Source organism: Balaenoptera musculus, chromosome 2, assembly GCF_009873245.2.
Source record: "Balaenoptera musculus isolate JJ_BM4_2016_0621 chromosome 2, mBalMus1.pri.v3, whole genome shotgun sequence".
NCBI lineage: Eukaryota > Metazoa > Chordata > Mammalia > Artiodactyla > Balaenopteridae > Balaenoptera > Balaenoptera musculus.
Window position 1 is genome coordinate 94,050,087 of NC_045786.1, and position 18,403 is coordinate 94,068,489.

Below are 18,403 nucleotides of genomic sequence, written 5' to 3' on the forward strand. Positions count from 1 at the left end.
ATACAGATCCCCATAACTCCAATCACTTAGGCTACGTCTAAGCCTATTGTCTTTTGTTCTTCTAGAGTGAAACTAAAAAATCAGCCGGTCTGCAGAATGATTCTTTTTTTTTTTTTTTTTTTTTTAATTTTATTTATTTATTTTTGGCTGTGCTGGGTCTTCGGTTCGTGCGAGGGCTTTCTCTAGTTGCGGCAAGTGGGGGCCACTCTTCGTCGCGGTGCGGGGACCGCTCTTCATCGCGGTGCGCGGGCCTTTCACTATCGCGGCCCCTCCCGTTGCGGGGCACAGGCTCCAGACGCTCAGGCTCAGTAATTGTGGCTCACGGGCCCAGCCGCTCCGTGGCATGTGGGATCTTCCCAGACCAGGGCTCGAACCCGTGTCCCCTGCATTAGCAGGCAGCTTCTCAACCACTGCGCCACCAGGGAAGCCCTGCAGAATGATTCTTAACACTGAAAACTTTCTCTTCCCTTTATTAAATATGCTGCCCCTCTTTGAATTATAAAAAGACAAAAAAAGAAAACAAAAAATGGGTGTGGCATTAGATGGAATGTCTTCAGAGAGTCCCTAATACCCTCTGAATTCTCTGACTTTTACCTCTTGTTTACCTTCTTGAATAAGGGGATATATGAACAAAAAAACAGAGCCTGCCATTTTTTTCCTCACGAGCAGAAGGGAGGGGTTTTGTGAATTAAAAAGTCAAATGCTAATGCCATGGGGAAATTATGACTTGATATCACAAACACAGTCAGTGTGGTTAAACTATAATGCATAACTCCAATTTCTTCACACAAGCACGAAAGTATCACAGGGAAGCTACTTATGAGAAGTCTTTTTTTTTTCCTTCCTTTTCTTTTTTAATGAGAATGTGGGGGAAAAGTTTCAGCTCTTAGATGTTGGTCTTTATAACTTCCTTGTCGAAACTGTGAAGTTTTAAAGTTAATATTTCCTTAGGGAATTTCCTTGACAAACTAAACAGTTCTTGCCTTAATCTTCCAAGGTGGGAAACTCTTGAGAGGGGAGGTCCCTCAGCTATACCTCTTCCTGGAACATCTCACCACCCCACTCTGGAAGGTGGGACATTTGAGGCCTGTGGTAGGTGGGAATCCTGCGGAACACAAAGCCCATTGTGTCTCTTCTAAAACTTTGCTTTGTCTGTTCAGAAACTGTCTCGATTGAGCTGGCACCCTAGCACAGAGATGCCATGAGAATCTACGGAAATAAATACACTTGGGAGTAGATCCCAAGGATACTAGGATTAAGCATTTTACTCTTCAAAAACCAGAAGGGTCAAAACCTCACTCATTCACCTGTACCAGTAGGCACTTTTGATGGTTAATTTTATGTGTCAACTTGACTAGGCCATGGTACCCAGATATTTGCTCAAAAATTATTTCAGATGTTTCTGTAAAGATGCTTTTTAGATGAGATCAACATTTAAGTCTGTAGATGTTGAATAAAGCAGATCACCCTCCATAATGTGGGTGGGCCTCATCCAATCAGTTGAAGGCCTTAATAGAAAAAAACACTAACCTCCCCAAAGAAGAGGGAATTCTGTCAACAGGTGGCCTCTGGACTCAAACAGCAACTCTACTCTGGACCTTCCTTACAGATTTTGGATTTGCCAAGCTTCCACAATTGTAGGAACCAATTATTTAAAATCTCTTTCACTCTGTCTCTCTCTTTCTCTCTCTCTCTCGTTGCAAGGCCTTTGCACATGTTGATCTCTCTGCCTGGAACACAACTCCCCCCAAGTACCCCCAGCTCTGCTTAACTAATGCTTCCTCATCCTTCAGACTTCACTCAACATCACTCACTTAAGGAAGCCTCCCTGGTTCCCTGGATGAGGTTGATATGCTCTCAAAGCAGCATGTACCTTTCCTTTCTAGCACTTATCATTTGGTAACTCTACCTTTTTACTTTTATTTAGGTCATTATCAGATTAAAGCTTGTCTACCTGACTGTAGACTTCACCAGGGTGGGGACTGTATCTGCAGTTCCAATGCTTATGTGCTTGGCACATAGAAAACACCCCCCGCCCCCAGTATTTATTGAATATATGAGTGAATCCTAACCACTTGAACCCCTTATAAATGAAGTGTTATTTTCACAGATTAGTAGTTGAGGGGACTAAGGCCCATTAATATGCCCTTGGTCACACAGTGGTAAAACTGATATTCCACCCTAGGTCTGTTGACTCAGAGCCCATGCACTTTCCACCACACCAATCTGCCTTTCTCAGCAGCCTGCAGAAACCAAGGGCAAAATGATTTAAAGGAAACACTCCAATCTGTGAACTTCCCTTATTGCTTCATCTCTAAAAACACACCCCAATTCTTGACACCACTAAGAGAAATGAGAAATCTGTGTGTTTTAGATTGGAAACAAACAGAGTAATTGTCTGGAAATCGGGGTACCTATTGCCTCTCAATAATCAGGCATCAGAGTGAAGCATATCACTTGAAGGTGAGAGTAAGCATGTGAAGAATTTCTTTAGTTCCAGATTTTAGAGGGTGAAAAAAATCGCATGAAGGAGAGAATCAGACAAAATGTATAATATCTTCATGTTTCATAAAAATGGAGATTAAAATCACATATCTCAAATTTTTATGCAACTCAAAAGTGTTTTAGATATAATTCTAAAGGATCAAAGCAATTGATTTTAATTGGTTCCTGAACAGCAAGACTAAACTCAGTCCTGGTTGTCAGGTAGATAATCCCATTTCATTTTAGAAACAACAGCTTAAGAATTGTGCAACCTTCCTTGGTTATCACGTAAGAAGCAGACAGCTCAGACAGGGAGACTTGCAAAAATCTAATCAAAACGGCCTTCCAATACTGTCTCCTGAATTTCAGACCCACAGGGCAGTTTCACAGCCAAGTCTGAAAGACTTGAAAAAACAGGGTTAGATGGGAAGTGCTGACACAAGCCCGGCAGAGAGAATGGCCTCACTATATTGCTGCAACAATCTGAGGGGGGAAAAAAAAGAATATTCTTTTGGTGTGCATTAATCTTTTTTTTTTAACATCTTTATTGGAGTATAATTGCTTTACAATGTTGTGTTAATTTCTGCTGTATAACAAAGTGAATCAGTTATATGTATACATATATGCCCATATCCCCTCCCTCTTGCACCTCCCTCCCACCCTCCCTAGGTGTGCATTAATCTTCAAGCTGCTTCTACGTGACTTGAGAACATGTCCCCGAAACCGACATAATTTGGCCATGTAAATTGTGTGTACATTCCTAGTGAATAGGGCCCTTGATCACATTCCTACCAATTATGCTGCTCTCAAAAAGATCAGAACTAAGTCCTAACATGTTAAGAATGCTCAGGGGAAAAAAAACCAACAACAGTGGAGAATTTTGCTTCTCTATTATAAAAATAGAAGGAGGGACTTATGGCAACAGCAAGTTAAGACTTTTTCAGGCAACTTCTACTGAGGCAAAGTAAACTGATAGACACATTATTAGGTGAGTTTAGGGTTAACGTGATGGCAAAGAACTTCAGGTACTCTAAGAAAAATCATTTTGGTAATACCTGTGCTTCCACAGGACTTGGTTTTTCTCTCTTGGCATTTATCTTACTGTGGGCTGAATAACAGACATTTGCGTTTTTGCTTTATTCTCCATATCTGCACTCCCACCCCTAGTCCCCAGTTGAGTTGCTAGAGGACCAGAAAGATGTTTCATTCCTCTTTTAATTCCACATAGTACTCAGTAAACAGCAGTGAACATAGCAAACGCAAAATACACATTAACTGACTTCAATACTGTTTAGGAACTGGCGACCTGTACAATATGAGATGTGGGCAGAGATGAATCCTGGCAGATAAAATAATGACAACATTTGAAATTGACAGAGCCACCTGAGCCTGAGATTCTTTGTGTGTTTTATTATTAGCCTCTTGAACACTAGTGCTCTTACCCTGGACCAGGTCACCTGTCAAACCAAATTGGCAGCATTGTTTTTCCTTTAAAGGAGCACTTAGAGCCGCGGGTAGCAGTGGTCACCATCTCTATAGTTCGGTAAACTTAATTTGAATCCCAGTTTTGCCTGTTCCTGGTTGTGTGACCTTGGGGAAATTTCTTCATCTCTTTAAGGGAAATGGTCTAGACAAATTCCTAATTCCTGTGGCTGGCAGGTGTTCCATGTGACTGTAGCATGTATTTGTGTGGGCGAGCTGGGTTCATTGAAAGGCACCAGGACAAGACTATTTGGAAGCCATAATCCATCTCTTGGGCACAGCAGGGAGTATTGAGAAGAGTGAAGCTTGGAGTTTGGTCTACAACTTTGGCATTATTTGTTATCCTAATTTTATCTGGGAAAGTACAATAGAGACTAGCAATCCAGACTGCTATGTCTGGATCTGGAAACCCTTCTTATACCTCGAAGGTTTATGGCAATTCTGCACATGCACCGTCTATAATCCTGAAACTCTACTACTGAGGCTGCTGCTGGGAATTCCAGTGTTATCTCTACGCCCTTGAACTGTAAAAGAGCTGTGGAAACCCCCAGATGTTGCTTCCTCCATGTTGACCCATGATAGGAAATTACCATGCTATATACCCTTCTAGGCTTTTTAGGATTGGGGAAAGGGAATTAACTGACATTTCTGAGAAGTCCATGTGAAGCATTCTAAAAGTCTGAGGTTTCGTATTAGTTCCTGGCATCTCGCATCCTAAGTCGTACCCTATGCAGTTTAGCATTCTGTATGTATTGACGGAGTTGATAAAGTGTCACCAGTGGCACTTTAGATGTGGTGGCTGCTCCTGGGAAGATATTATCCTCATTTTATAGACTTAAAAAGGAGACTTTGGGGGCTTCCCTGGTGGCGCAGTGGTTGGGAGTCTGCCTGCCAGTGCAGGGGACACGGGTTCGAGCCCTGGTCTGGGAGGATCCCGCGTGCCGCGGGGCAGCTGGGCCCGTGTGCCACAACTACTGAGCCTGCGCGTCTGGAGCCTGTGCTCCGCAACAAGAGAGGCCGCGGTAGTGAGAGGCCCGCGCACCGCGATGAAGAGTGGCCCCCGCTTGCCGCGGCTGGAGGGGGCCCTCGCACAGAGGCGGGGACCCAACACAGCCATAAATAAATAAAAATTTAAAAAAAAAAAAAAAAAAGGAGACTTTGGAGTGAACCTTCTTGCCCAAGGCCATGTAAAGTGTGTATAGCCGAGGCAGGAGTCTCAGGATTTTAAGTCTAATTGGTTTGATGTTTCTGAAAAGTCTTTTTGGGATTGGAAAGTGAGGAAACTGCAACATGGCAGAGCCTTCCCATTTTTTACTCTTTCTGAAATGGGTGGCATCATCTGACTCTCTTAAAGTTAAGTGTACTTTAAAAAAAAATTAATGGGAATTGTTATTACAAAGGATGCAGCATTTTAACAACACTGCATGATTTAGTGAATCATTTCAGAGATTACTTACATAACAGGGATTTCCCTCCAGCCATACCAGTCATGGGATAGAGCTGGGATGTCCTACTGCAGCAAATTGATTTTCTGTTCCCCTTGCCCGTGCCCTGTGGGAACTACCAACTCGGTCCGATCCTCTGCTCAGACAGTGGAGGGGAATCCCTGGGGAACGAGTGCCTTAGGACCTGCAGGCTCTCCTACCATTTCATCTCTGTGTCTCGCAACGCCAGTGTCTCCTGACCCAGCCACTGGCCGCAGACTGTATGCCAGTCTTGTCTGCCCCGTCTCGCATGCCTAAACATTCCATGTGCTAACACAGAACGCTTTTCTCTTTTTTATTTCCAGCAGATGTGGCCATTTTCTCTGCTACAGAAGGCGCGGAGGATGACTGACCCTCCGGGCAAGGGCCTCTCTTAGGGATTCTTCTCTTCTTGCCTCCCACGTCAGCTACTCCCACCCAGCTCTCCTCCTGAGGAGTGAGGTCCCTAAGAACCACGCAGGTCTGCCGTCCTTTCTTCCCTTTGGGGAAGGGAGATGGAGGCAGGTGGCTTTTGTTACATTTGCTTGAAAGGGGAGGAATCCAGAATATCAGTACACAACATAAGGAAATTATTCAGATATATTTTTAACCTTAACTCTGGTTCCTTATGAGGTTTTTGTTCTGTTTTTAATTAACATTTTATTTTTCAGAAAAGTTTTAAGTTTACAGAAAATTGAGTAGCTAGTACAGAGAGTTGCCATATACCACCTCCCCCTACTCTGTGAGGTTGGAAGTGCTCAATTTTGTGATTCATGATTTGCTGAAAGAATAAATGCAATCTTGCAAGTAAGTACAAAATTTCTAACCTGCTGAGGCTTTGAAAGACATGCAGGGAAGTGAATAAAATCAGCATTCTAAGTAGATCATTTATCATCTTGGCCCACAGGTTATTTGCAAAGGCAAATTACTAAATGTCCTAATTGCAGAGCATTTTCAGTTATTCAAATACAAAGCACAAGTAGTGAAGAATGTTTATTTTGTAGCTTAACATACTTTTTTTTTCATTTAAAGAGGTCTAATATAATTGAGCAGTATTCTAACAATAACTACAATTTTCTAATTGCTTATCTCCTTTTTCAGTTGCTTCTTTTCGGGGTTCCCATTCTAGTGCAGCCCGTTTATCCAGAACCACAAATTGATTCTTAAAAGCTACCTGCGGTTGAAGTATGGAGTGGGGGCTCCATTAACTGTGTATGGTTTCATCTTTCTGCAGCTAAATCCCTAAAGCCTTTAAAGGGCCAGGGAGTTTGAAGTCTTCTCTAATGATCTAGTAATGGTTGAAAAAGCTTGTTGAAAAGGTTGTAAATAAATATTTGTTGATTGATGGTCAACAGGAAAAAAAAGGTTTTTACTCCTCCATAGTGGCTGAGAGGAGGGTGAGGGAGGAAGCTTTTATATACCCATCTGAGTTTGGCTTTTTAATTTCTCATGCTTTGAGGTCCTAGACATACATTTCAAGAATAGATCTCTTCTTTCACCTTCAAAAAGGGAAGAAGTGAGAATAAAACAGTGTTCTTAAGTTTTGCCCTATAACCCAGAGAAATGTACATAGATAGTTACCTAGTTGAACAAGGCTAAACACAGCTCCTCATGAATAAGAACGAACTTTTAGTTTCAATCCACTGAAGGGAGATGGAGTAGGTGGAGTAGGCAGCTACCAATGTCGTGAGATGTGAACATTACCGAAAGACTTGCCTGCATAAAAATATCTTTCCCCTGGGTCTATCCTAGATACTTAAAGGCAGCCAGCTATTGGAACTGCTTTTCTGGATAGAGGCATTACCTCCATTAGATGCCATTAAAATACATATCTATTCCTTGGGAAAGGTAAATGTTAACACATTAGGAAAGATTAGAGTGTGTGTATGTGAACTTTTAATTCTGAGATAATTGCAGTTTTGCATGCAGTTGGAAGAAATAATACAGAGAGATCCTGTATACCCTTCACCCATAACCTGCACAATAGCACAACCAGGAAATGGACATTGATACAATCTGCAGACCTTATTCAGATTTCTCCAGTTTCACATATACTTATTTGTGTATGTGTGTCTAGCTCTGTACAATTTTATCACATGGATGGATTCGTGTAGCCACCACCATAGTCAAGATACAGAAGATACAAGAGGACACACCGGTCAGAATGGCCATCATTAAAAAATCTACAAATAACAAATGCTGGAGAGGGTGTGGAGATAAGGGAACCTTCCTATATTGTTGGTGGGAATGTAAATTGGTGCAGCCACTATGGAAAACAGTCTGGAGATTCCTCAAAAAACTAAAAATAGAGCTGCCAAATGATCCAGCAATCCCACTCCTGGGTGTTTATCTGGACAAAACTATAATTTGAAAAGATACATGGACCCCAATATTCACAGCAGCACTATTCACAATAGCCAAGACATGGAAACAACCTAAATGTCCATCAACAGATGAATGGATAAAGAAGATGTGGTAATATATACAATGGAATACTGAGCCATAAAAAAGAATGAAATAATGGATGGACCTACAGATTATCATACTAAGTGACGTAAGTCAGACAGAAAAAGATAAATATCACATGATAACACTTGTATATGGAATCTATTATAAAATGACACGAACTTACCTATGAAACAGAAACAGACTTACAGACATAGAGAATAGACTGGTAGTTGCCAAGGGGGAGGGCAGTGGGGGAGGGGTGGATTGGGAGTTTGGGATTTGCAGATACAAACTATTATATATAGGATGGATAAATGACAAGGTCCTACTGTGTAGCACAGGGAACTATATTCAATATCCTGTGATAAACCATAATGGAAAAGAATATGAAAAAGAATGTATATATATGTGTAACTGAATCATTTTGCTGTACAGCAGAAATTAACACAACATTGTAAATCAACTATACTTCAATAAAATAAATTTTAAAAAAACTAAAAAAACAAACAAACAAAAGAAGATACAAGATAAAAGATCTGTCACAAGGTCCATTGGCAGCTCCAGAGCAAAGGTTTCCCATTAGAGGAGTCCTACACTGGGCAGAACTGGCCCAGATGTAGTTCTCCTTCCTTGCTCAGTCATTATTGGGAACAGCCTATAGGGAGTGTGGTCTCAGCATAAACATTAGGGCTGATATAGAGCTGTGGCCGCTGGAGGCTGGAAGCCAACTCCATTCCTTGCAGAAGGTTCTTTCTTGACAGGAGATCTGATGGGCACAGCGCTCTGACTGCCACGACCGCCTTTTTTGTCTTTTATGGCATTGACATTTTTGACCAGTGGTCTTCCCTCTCCTTTATTTTTAATAGTACATTCTTCATTTGGGGTTGGTCTGATGCTTAACCCAGTGTTTTTTAAACGTTTTTTCACAGACCCTTTTATTGATGATTACCTATTAGCATCCCTTTGAACTCTACTCTATAGAACAAACTTTGGGAAACTGCTCAAGTAGATGTTGCTGTGGGACATGATCTTTCCCCTTCTTTTGTCTAGTGGTCACCTCTTCTTTTAACGTGCACGCTCTCCGGTGTTTCAGGTGCTCTCTTCCCACGACACGCCATGTGCCATGTATCTTTCTGCCACTATACCTACCAGACAGGCTGTCATCAACTGACTTGTCTATAACTCCTTTGAACTCATGTAGAGTATGTTCAACCAATGAATGTACGGAGTACTGCACCATTTCCAAAGGGGAATATTTCTAGTAATTCTAATAATATTACCTAAATTTTATTTATATAGAACCAAAATATTAAGGGCAAATAATTTGGACAATTCAAAGAAACAAGAGGGGAGAATATAATACAAGAGGGGAGAATATAATACAAGATGAGAGAATATAGCATATCCTCTTACATTCTGGTATCAAAAGTCTTATTAACGAGAATTCTTTAAAAGTTTTGTTGTTGCTATTTATTTTTTATTGAAGTATAGTTGATTTACAGTGTTTCAGATGTAAAGTGATTCAGTTACATATATATGTGTGTGTATATATATATATATATATATATATATATATATTATTTTTCAGATTCTTTTCCATTATAGGTTATTATAAGATACTGAATATAGTTCCCTGTGCTATACAGTAGGTCCTTGTTGTTTATCTTTAAGGCGTTTTTATAGCACATCTCTTAACGGCTATAAATTTAATCCTATGAAGATGCCATTTGGAGGCAGAAGCTCCAGTACTGTTGGTGAGACTTGAGTCCTGAGAATTTATATGCTGGATTCAGAATTGGAATGAAGCATATGAGTGTCCCAGGCAGACTAAAATTTTGGCACCCCTACAAATCAACTTTTTTTTTTTTTTTTTAACATCTTTATTGAAGTATAATTGCTTTACAATGGTGTGTTAGTTTCTGCCTTATAACAAAGTGAATCAGTTATACATATATATATATATATATACATATATATATGTTCCCATATCTCTTCCCTCTTGCGTCTCCCTCCCTCCCACCCTCCCTATCCCACCCCTCTAGGTGGTGACAAAGCACCGAGCTGATCTCCCTGTGCTATGCGGCTGCTTCCCACTAGCTATCTATTTTACATTGGTAGTGTATATATGTCCATGACACTCTCTCACCCTATCACATCTCACCCCTCCCCCTCCCCTTATCCTCAAGTCCATTCTTTAGTAGGTCTGTGTCTTTATTCCCATCTTGCCACTAGGTTCTTCATGACCTTTTTTTTTTTTCCTTAGATTCCATACATATGTGTTAGCATACTGTATTTGTTTTTCTCTTTCTGACTTACTTCACTCTGTATGACAGACTCTAACTCCATCCACCTCATTACAAATACCTCCATTTCATTTCTTTTTATGGCTGAGTAATATTCCATTGTATATATGTGCCACATCTTCTTTATCCATTCATCTGATGATGGACACTTAGGTTGCTTACATGTCCTGGCTATTGTAAATAAAGCTGCAATGAACATTTTGGTACATGACTCTTTTTGAATTATGGTTTTCTCAGGGTATATGCCCAGTAGTGGGATTGCTGGGTCGTATGGTAGTTCTATTTTTAGTTTTTTAAGGAACCTCCATACTGTTCTCCATAGTGGCTGTATCAATTTACATTCCCACCAACAGTGCAAGAGGGTTCCCTTTTCTCCACACCCTCTCCAGCATTTATTGTTTCTAGATTTTTTGATGATGGCCATTCTGACCGGTGTGAGATGATACCTCATTGTAGTTTTGATTTGCATTTCTCTAATGATTAAGGATGTTGAGCATTCTTTCATGTGTCTGTTGGCCATCTGTATATCTTCTTTGGAGAAATGTCTATTTAGGTCTTCTGCCCATTTTTGGATTGGGTTGTTTGGTTTTTTGTTATTGAGCTGCATGAGCTGCTTGTAAATCTTGGAGATTAATCCTTTGTCAGTTGCTTCATTTGCAAATATTTTCTCCCATTCTGATGGTTGTCTTTTGGTCTTGTTTATGGTTTCCTTTGCTGTGCAAAAGCTTTTAAGTTTCATTAGGTCCCATTTGTTTATTTGTGTTCTTATTTCCATTTCTCTGGGAGCTGGGTCAAAAAGGATCTTGCTGTGATTTATGTCATAGAGTGTTCTGCCTATGTTTTCCTCTAAGAGTTTGATAGTGTCTGGCTTTACACTTAGGTCTTTAATCCATTTTGAGTTTATTTTTGTGTATGGTGTTAGGAAGTGTTCTAATTTCATTTTTTTACATGTAGCTGTCCAGTTTTCCCAGCACCACTTATTGAAGAGACTGTCTTTTCTCCACTGTATATGCTTGCTTCCTTTATCAAAGATAAGGTGACCATATGTGCGTGGGTTTATCTCTGGGCTTTCTATCCTGTTCCATTGATCTATATTCCTGTTTTTGTGCCAGTACCAAACTGTCTTGATTACTGTAGCTTTGTAATATAGTCTGAAGTCAGGGAGTCTGATTCCTCCAGCTCCATTTTTCGTTCTCAAGGTTGCTTTGGCTATTCGGGGTCTTTTGTGTCTCCATACAAATTGTGAAATTTTTTGTTCTAGTTCTGTGAAAAATGCCAGTGGTAGTTTGATAGGGATTGCATTGAATCTGTAGATTGCTTTGGGTAGTAGAGCCATTTTCACAATGTTGATTCTTCCAATCCAAGAACATGGTATATCTCTCCATCTATTTGATTCATCTTTAACTTCTTTCATCAGTGTCCTATAATTTTCTGCATACAGGTCTTTTGTCTCCTTAGGTAGGTTTATTCCTAGATATTTTATTCTTTTTGTTGCAATGGTAAACGGGAGTGTTTTCTTAATTTCACTTTCAGATTTTTCATCATTAGTATATAGGAATGCAAGAGATTTCTGTGCATTAATTTTGTATCCTGCTACTTTACCAAATTCATTGATTAGCTCTAGTAGTTTTCTGGTAGCATCTTTAGGATTCTCTATGTATAGTATCATGTCATCTGCAAACAGTAACAGCTTTACTTCTTCTTTTCCGATTTGGATTCCTTTTATTTCTTTTTCTTCTCTGATTGCTGTGGCTAACACTTCCAAAACTATGTTGAATAATAGTGGTGAGAGTGGGCAACCTTGTCTTGTTCCTGATCTTAGTGGAAATGGTTTCAGTTTTTCACCATTGAGGACAATGTTGGCTGTGGGTTTGTCATATATGGCCTTTATTATGTTGAGGAAAGTTCCCTCTATGCCTACTTTCTGCAGGGCTTTTATCATAAACGGGTGTTGAATTTTGTCGAAAGCTTTCTCTGCATCTATTGAGATGATCATATGGTTTTTCTCCTTCAATTTGTTAATATGATGTATCACGTTGATTGATTTGCGTATATTGAAGAATCCTTGCATTCCTGGAATAAACCCCACTTGATCATGGTGTATAATCCTTTTAATGTGCTGTTGGATTCTGTTTGCTAGTATTTTGTTGAGGATTTTTGCATCTATGTTCATCAGTGATATTGGCCTGTAGTTTTCTTTCTTTGTGACATCTTTGTCTGGTTTTGGTATCAGGGTGATGGTGGCCTCGTAGAATGAGTTGGGGAGTGTTCCTCCCTCTGCAATATTTTGGAAGAGTTTGAGAAGGATAGGTGTTAGCTCTTCTCTAAATGTTTGATAGAATTCGCCAGTGAAGCCATCTGGTCCTGGGCTTTTGTTTGTTGGAAGATTTTTAATCACAGTTTCAATTTCAGTGCTTGTGATTGGTCTGTTCATATTTTCTATTTCTTCCTGGTTCAGTCTCGGTAGGTTCAACTTTCTTTAAATACTTAAATATTTATGTGCAGGAGAGTCTGAGCACTACAGGGGGAAAGCGTAGAAGAAAGACCACTGGAAGCAGAGCTCGGCCTATTCTTTTTAATTTTATTTATTTATTTATTTATTTTTGGCTGTGTTGGGTCTTCGTTTCTGTGCGAGGGCTTTCTCTAGTTGCGGCAAGCGGGGGCCACTCTTCATCACGGTGCGCGGGCCTCTCACTATCGTGGCCTCTCTTGTTGCGGAGCACAGGCTCCAGACGCGCAGGCTCAGTAGTTGTGGCTCACGGGCCCAGCTGCTCAGCGGCACGTGGGATCTTCCCAGACCAGGGCACGAACCCGTGTTCCCTGCATTGGCAGGCAGATTCTCAAGCACTGAGCCACCAGGGAAGCCCTCGGCCTATTCTTTTAAGGTCCAAGCACTTTAGTGCTGTCCCTGAATTCACATACACCATTCAGCAATCAGACACACTGAAGTTAACTTGACCCACCTCCTTAGGAAATGGGCCTTAAACATTCCCCTTGGGAGGCCTCACACCGCATCCTAGTGCTTGCCTTATCCAAGTATTTCTTTAAGCCACATATTTCACTCTTCCTGAGAAAATTTCTGTAAGTACAATGTTCTCCCACTCATTACTTAGCAGCAAAGGTTGATTGCTCCCTAGTGTGTTGACTCCCTGGCTGGCAGTCCGTTCATGTGACTTTGATTGAACTTGGGGAATGGAGAGACATCACCTTGACACCTGAATTTCTACTTCTTATTTATCCTTTGTTATAGGTACAGATATTGATCTCCATTTTCATTTTAAGATAATTACCTACTGTCATACATGTATTGAGCTGTAAGATTTGCATCCTTGATATACTTTGATAAAATAATTACCTACTGCCCCTTAAAACTTAGACTACCCATGGACAGAATGGATGGCTGATTATGGGATAAAATTTTAAAAAAAATTTTATTTTATATGGGAGTATAGCTGATTAGCAATATTGTGTTAGTTTCAGGTGTACAGCAAAGTGATTCAGTTATAGATACATGTACATGTATCTATTCTTTTTCAAATTCTTTTCCCATTTAGGCTATTACAGAATATTGAGCAGAGTTCCCTGTGCTACACAGTAGGTCCTTGCTGGTTATCAATTTTAAATACAGCAATGTGTACATGCTATATTTGACGGAAAATGGAAAACTCTATTTGGTTAAAATACATTTTCTACTGACTTACCTCTAATTTTTAACTTATTTAACTGTAAAAGAAATATAAGTATTACTCATCATTGGGTAAAAGTAGAAAATTCAAATAAGCAAAAATGATAAAAATTAAAATAATCCCAAAACATCTGCCAGAGGCTTTATAACACATTTTGGTGTATATCCTTCCAGGGTTTTCCTGGAAGAATATGCATATGAAAAATTTTATACATATGAAAAATATATTTACAAAGACCAGATGGCTCTCTATATTATGCTATATACCCTACTTTTTATATTTCATAATATATTATCAAAGAATTTCCACACCAATAAATATATATTTAATTTATTATTTTAAAGATTTGTATATTATCCCATTATGTGAATTCCTTGCCATTATTTCACTAATTGGATATACTCTACTGTATTTAACCATTCCCCTACTTTTGGATATTCAGATTATTTCTAAATTTTCATTATGATAAGTAACATGGTGGTAAACATCTACATTACACACATCTTTGAGTTCAATTATTTACCTGGCATATATTCCCAGAAGTCTAATTGGCAGGTCAAAAGATTTTCACTCTTTTAAGGCTTTTGCTAAGTAGTGCTGATTCTTGTTACTGTTTTTTGCAGTCCAAGGATCTATGTCCCCAGAAGATCTTAATAACAAATAGTTTAACTGGAAGGAATAACTAATTAACCAATTAATCATGACCAGTAGAACAAATTGGCTTCAGGACTCTGAGAAGGGGGGTGAACAACCTAGAAGATCATGTAGTTTTTTATATGGAGAATATTAAAGAAACCTTCTTAGCAGACCAGAAGAACAGGGTGAGTAGCTATCATGGTAGTCTGTGCTGTTAAGTGTAGACAGAGCAGGAATGAGCACTAACAGGAGGTGTGTGTGTGTGTGTGTGTGTGTGTGCACGTGTAAATGCATGGGGAGGAAGGGCAAAATACAAACTTTACTGTCTCATAGTTTTGCCTGCTGCATGTCTTGGAAGAGAACAAGTCTTCTGTACTAAACTGATCATGGAGAACTTCTATTGTGCACCTTTCTTAGAGAAGCCTGCTTCACTGTTATGATAATAGATGTCTGCAGGTTAGTTTTGCATACTCTGTGGACTGTAATGCCTTTATTTGCCACATTATCCATGTTTGTTTGTTTTTCTTTGTTTTTTGGTGGTTAGGGGTGGATAAGTGTTGATAATAGGGAGCCCTGAACCTCTTATAGAAAAGTAAAGAACATATAAACTTGAAAAACTGTCTTCTACTCTCCCTTAGCCATGCAATCACAGGTAAGCTATTGAGTATGACAGCATCAGAAATAGATTGTTATTTCAGCCAAGGAAGGAGTCAGCTCTCAGGGCAGGGGAATCAATCAGGGAGCCAACTTTGTGGTATCAACAAGGATAAGGCATCTTTTGGGGGAGAAAAAGAAGCTCAAACCCAATGCCAAATATGGGACTACTTACGTATTACCTAAATAGTAACTAATGATTCTGTTGCCCTGAATATCCAGTTGATCAGCAATGGAGAGGGCTGTTTGGACCCATGCTCACTATGCTCACATCTTTCCCATGCCTTGCTTTCTCAATTTGTAAAACAAATGACCTCTAGATTTCCAGTCATCTATTTAGAGACTTAAGTAAGACAGCCCCTTAAATTTAAAACACAGAAAAACTTGGTGTTAGTTCATTAGAAAAATAAAGGTTTGTGTCAGATTACATTTCCCCAAAAAATGGGTACAGTGGCATTTCTACACTTACATGTTCCTTTAGAACCAGACTAGAGGTGAACCTTCCCCTCCTCTTGAACCTAGGTGCACTGGTGACTTCTCTGACCAGTAGAATATGACAGAAGTGATGCTGTGTGACTTCTGAAGCTGGCTGGTATGAAAGACACAGCTTCTGCCTGACTCTTTTTTGCAGGCACAATATTGTGAAGAAGCCCAGGTCATGTGAAGAGACCATGTATATGTGTTCCAGTCAATAGCTCCTATTAAGTTCCCAGGGACAGCTACCATTAATTGTGAGCAAATAATCTTCAAATGATTATAGCCTCCAGCCTTTAAGCCTTTTAGCGTCAGCCACCTAGGAACAGAGACGAACCATTCCGTCTGTGCCCTCTCCAAATTCCTGACCTACAGAATCCACAAGCATAATAAATGGTTGTTTTACTCCACTAAGTTTTCTGTTTTGTTTTTTTTTTAACTATTTTTGTTTTTATTTTTGTCCGTACCGCGTAGCTAGCGGGATCTTAGTTCCCCCACCAGGGATCAAACCTGGGCCCCAGCAGTGAGAGTGCAGAGTCCGAACGACTGGACCACCAGGGAATTTCCTCTGGTAATTTTTAATATAAGTAGAGTAACTAAAACAAAGTTATTGACCAAATTCAATACTGTAATCTGTTGATCACTCAACAGATAGGTATTGTGAAACCTTCTCAGATCAAAGTACTCTGCTAGACTTGTGAGTTTGCAAAAAAAAAAAAACCCAAACAAAAACAAAAAAACGTATTATTTTTCCTTGAAGAGCACAGAAACCTAGTAGAGGAATCCAAATATATAAGTGCAAAAAATGGCTAACAATGTGTGGTAAGCACCCAATGAGATAATACACATACACTGAAAAGGAGTTGGGTAGAGTAGAGAGTCTGGGCTTTATTATGCATCCCAGCATACAGCAAAGACTGAGCAACTGTTCATTTGACCAGAGAAGAAGGCAAGTTAGGAATTGAAGGAAGAGTGTCAGGTACTTGGAGGGGATAGATGAAGGTGTTTGAAGCCGATTGGAAAACATAGCATTGAGTCTGGAGTACTGGGGTGTGGATCATAACAATTACAGCCTCAATCCCCTATGCGTATAATAGTGTATACTTTACAAAGCACGTTCATAGACATTATCATGTTCTATCTTCACAAGGACCCCATGAAGTAGGCTATCTGATCTCTATTTTATGGATAAGGAAATTTAAGCCCAGGGATCTAAAAACCACTTTGATTTTATTAGACCTTTCTGGCAGGGGTAATGGTGAATGAAAAGAAAAATAAAGAGAACTAATGTTTAATGAGCACCTACTAAATGCCAGGCATTTTCCTTGGTATTTTCATAATTAACAACCTGAAATCTAATTTTATACCAACCTTGGAAGTAATTGTTATTATCCTGGTTAAATGAGAAAATTGAGGCATAGGGACATCAAGTAACTTTCTTAAGGTCATACAAGTTGTAAGTTAGGACCTAGGGATAGACATTTTAAAATGTGATGGCAAGTTCAGCAAACCTCCTACATTCCTGTGGGATAGAGTCTCTCTGCTCCCCTCCACATAGTTGCAAACAAACCTCCCTTTCACACTTTCACAGAAACATCTAGATGTTGCCTGTCTAAAGCACTCAAGCCATTAATATGGGAATGACCAATGGGTTTAGTGCCTTCCAAAAAAAAAAAAAAGAACTAGTTGTTAACCTCAAAGAATTTCTAGTTGGTAGAATGTGAGAGGGAAATCTGTCTCTTTCTCTCTAATAAGCTGGGGCACTGATGATATACCTAGTGGTTCAGCAGTGAACTAGGAATATGGCCTTGAACTAGCCACTTAAGTCCTCTGGGTCTGAGTTTCCTCACCTGTAAAATGAACGGGTTGCTGGATGATCTTCAAGGTTCTTTCCAGATGGAATGTTTTATGATTCTATAAATCTAGAACTAAGATGTAAAATGGGGAATTCACTTTAAAAAATGTTATGTCACTTGGCCTTTTACCTTTCTTCACCTTTGCAAAGTGAGTCTGTTCTACTCACTGAGAGCAAAGAATCACTGCTGAGAAGAGTGGGTCTTGGTGTAATGATGTTTGAAGCGGCGGATCCTCTATCCAGCAGTGGTGCTTTCAGAATTGCCACCACTATTTGGTAGATAACTGTAAACCTATGATTTCAAAGGTATTTATGTAAAACTGTTCTACATACCTTGCTATTCTAGGTTTTTCTCTGCTAAGTACATGTCTATTTTTCAGTTGATGCTTTGGAGATGTTTCTGCTAGGTGAGACTGCTCTAAGAATAAGTTCCAACAATGTGTTCTCATCAAACTGCAGAGGGTTCTAATTGTATAAAACTAGCCACTAAAAAAATCTGTTGCAATTCGGATTTGATAAAGCAAGAGAAATTATGATGTTAATTGCTCTCTTCCACTTTCTCTCTCTGTTAATTTCCACTGATAATTGCCACTTCCTAGGGAATCACAGAATGTGGGGATGTTAGGTAGTTTGTCCTCCCTGTTTATATTAAACCATTTGTAACAACAAATGAATATGCAGGAGCTGGTAGGCAAATAAATTTATGGCCTTAATTTTATTGCTTGGAGTGAGTTTATGCATTCCAAAACTGCTCTTTAATTGCTATGTCCTTGCCTATTTTTGAAAGCCTAGGCAGTTATAAGTTGTTACATAAGATCTAATGATAGGTAAACCTCCTACCTCCAGAAGTTGACTTATCACTTATATTCTCTTGCATTTAGACCTAGGGAATGTCAAACAACTCAACACAAAAACATT

At 39.6% G+C, this 18,403-nt stretch overlaps 1 long non-coding RNA gene across 1 annotated transcript; it reads left to right on the plus strand.

The window, feature by feature from the left end:
• Positions 1-14,609: 14,609 nt before the first annotated feature.
• Positions 14,610-15,960, plus strand: LOC118890710. Its single transcript, XR_005018812.1, has 3 exons — positions 14,610-14,687; positions 14,836-14,958; positions 15,679-15,960. It is a non-coding gene; the product is annotated as an uncharacterized LOC118890710 (long non-coding RNA).
• The last annotated feature ends 2,443 nt before the right edge of the window (positions 15,961-18,403 follow it).